Below are 3502 nucleotides of genomic sequence, written 5' to 3'. Positions count from 1 at the left end.
TATATGGTTTTTGGTTAATTCATATAAAAATAATATTATGTACGTATCGAGAGATGGGGTTTTTATTGATTCGCAAAAAAACGATATCATGTACCCATCGAGATAGAGTTCAATCAGGAAAGATCTTCACAGTATGAATATTCAAAGGCTTGATTTCTCTCTCTTGAAATATCAGCAAGCAAGATTGTCAAAATTTAGTTCAATCGTACATAAACGATGTCATGTACATGTCAAGAGATAGAGTTCTTAGTTTAATCGTTTAAAAAATATTTCATCTACCTATTAAGATATATGGTTTTTTGTCGAATCGTATAAAAATGATGTCATGTACCTATAAAGAGATAAGGTTTTTTGTTGGATTGTATAAAACCAATGTCATGTACCTATCGAGAGATAGAGTTTTTGTTTGAATTTTATAAAAACGATGTCATGTACCAATCGAGATATATGGTTTTTGTGGAATCATATAAAAACTATGTTATGTACCTATCGAGAGATGGGGTTTGTATTTGATTTGCATAAAAAAAATATCATTTATCTATCGAGATAGTGTCTTTTGTTCAATCATACAAAAATGATGCCATGTACTTAATAGGAAATAGAGTTTTTTGTTTTATCGTTTAAAAAAGATGTCATCTACCTATTGAGATATATGGTTTATTGTCGAATCGTATAAAAAGGATGTCATGTATCTATAAAGTGATAAGGTTTTTGGTTGCATTGTATAAAAACAATGTCATGTACTTGTCGATTGATAGAGTTTTTGTTTGATTTTTATAAAATCGATGTCATGTACCTATCGTGAGAATTGGTTTTTAGTTGAATCGTAGAAAAAATGGCATGTACCTATCGTAAGATAGGATTTTTATTTGATTCGCATAAAAACGATATCATTTACTTATCGAGATAGGGTTTTTGGTTCAATCGTACAAAAAACGATGTCATGTACCTATCAAGAGATAGTGTTTTTGGTTTAATCATTTAACAAAGATGACATCTACCTATTGAGATATATGGTTTATGGTCGAACTGTATAAAAATAATGTCATGTACCTATCAAGAGATAAGGTTTTGTTTAAATTGTATAAAAAATGTCTTGTACCTATCGAGAGATAGGGTTTTTGTTTGATTTGAATCAAAACGATGTAATATACCAATCGAGATATAAGGTTTTTGGATGAATCATATAAAAACAATATCATGTACCTGTTGAGAGATAAGGTTATTGGTAGATTCATATAAAAACAATGTCATGTACCTATATAGAGATAGTGTTTTTAGTTCAAATGTATAAAAAAAATGTCATGTGCCTATCGAGAGATAGAGTTTTTGGTTTAATCGTTTAACAAAGATGGCATCTACCTATTAAGATATATGGCTTTTGGTCGAATTGTAGAAAAATGATGTCATGTACCTATCAAGATATAAGGTTTTTTGTTGAATTATATAAAAACAATATCAGGTATTTATCGAGATATAAGGTTTTTGTTTGATTTATATAAAAACGATGTCATGTACCAAACGAGATATATGGTTAAATCATATAAAAATATGTTATGTATCTAGCGAGATAGGGTTTTAAGTTTAATTGTTTAAAAAATATGTCATCTACCTATTAAGATATATGGGTTTTGGTCGAATCGTATAAGAACGATGTCATGTACCTATCAAGAGATAAGGTTTTTGTTTAAATGTATAAAAACAATGTCATGTATGTATCGAGAGATAGAGTTTTTGTTTGATTTTTATAAAAATGATGTCATGTACCTTTCAAGAGATATGTTTTTTTTACTTGTATAAAAACAATGTCAAGTACCTATCGAGAGATAAGATTTTTGTTTTATTTGTATAAAAACGATATCATGAACCAATCGAGATATATGGTTTTTGGTTAATTCATATATAAATAATGTTATGTACCTATCGAGAGATAGGGTTTTTATTTGATTCGCAAAAAAACGATATCATGAACCTATCGAGATAGGGTTTTTGGTTCAATCGTACATAAACGATGTCATGTGCATATATACATAGAGTTCTTAGTTTAATCGTTTAAAAAATATGTCATCTACCTATTAAGATATATGGTTTTTTGTCGAATCGTATAAAAATGATGTCATGTACCTATAAAGAGATAAGGTTTTTTGCTGGATTGTATAAAACCAATGTCATGTACCTATCGAGAGATAGAGTTTTTGTTTGAATTTTATAAAAACGATGTCATGTACCAATCGAGATATATGGTTTTTGTGGAATCATATAAAAACTATGTTATGTACCTATCGAGAGATGGTGTTTGTATTTCATTTGAATAAAAAAAATATCATGTATCTATCGAGAGATAGAGTTTTTGGTTTAATCGTTTAACAAAGATGGCATCTACCTATTAAGATATATGACTTTTGGTCGAATTGTAGTAAAATGATGTCATGTACCTATCAAGAGATAAGGTTATTTGTTTAATTATATAAAAACAATGTCAAGTATCTATCGAGAGATAATGTTTTTGTTTGATTCTTATAAAAAACGATGTCATATACCAATCGAGATATATGGTTAAATCATATAAAAAAATGTTATGTACTTATCGAGATAGGGTTTTAAGTTTAATTGTTTAAAAAATATGTCATCTACGTATTAAGATATATAGTTTTTGGTCGAATCGTATAAGAACGATGTCATGTACCTATCAAGAGATAAGGTTTTTGTTTAAATGTATAAAAACAATGTCATGTATGTATCGAGAGATAGAATTTTTGTTTGATTTTTATAAAAATAATGCCATGTACCTTTCAAGAGATATGTTTTTTTTACTTGTATAAAAACAATGTCAAGTACCTTTCGAGAGATAAGATTTTTGTTTGATTTGTATAAAAACGATATCAAGAACAAATCGAGATATATGGTTTTTGGTTAATTCATATAAAAATAATGTTATGAACCTATCGAGAGATAGGGTTTTTATTTGATTCGCAAAAAACGATATCATGAAGTTATCGAGATATGGTTTTTTGTTCAATCGTACATAAACAATGTCATGTACATATAAAGAGATAGAGTTCTTAGTTTAATCGTTTAAAAAATATGTCATCTATCTATTAAGATATATGGTTTTTTGTTTAAATGTATAAAAACAATGTCATGTACCTATAAAGAGATAAGGTTTTTTAATGGATTGTATAAAACCAATGTCATGTACCTATTGAGAGATAGAGTTTTTGTTTGAATTTGATAAAAACAATGTCATGTTTCAATCGAGATATATGGTTTTTGTGGAATTTTATAAAAACTATGTTTTGTACCTATCGAGAGATGGAGTTTTTATTTGATTTTCATAAAACAATATCATGAACCTATCGACATAGGGTCTTTGGTTCAATCATACAAAAACGATGTCATGTACCTATCGCGAGATAGAGTTTTTGGTTTTATCGATTAGAAAAATGTCATCTACCTATTGACATATATGGTTTATTGTCGAATCGTATGAAAATGAAGTCAT

This window comes from Impatiens glandulifera, chromosome 8 (assembly GCF_907164915.1).
Source record: "Impatiens glandulifera chromosome 8, dImpGla2.1, whole genome shotgun sequence".
Lineage (NCBI taxonomy): Eukaryota > Viridiplantae > Streptophyta > Magnoliopsida > Ericales > Balsaminaceae > Impatiens > Impatiens glandulifera.
The sequence above is the reverse complement of the archived record's forward strand: the minus strand, read 5'-3'. Positions refer to the sequence as shown.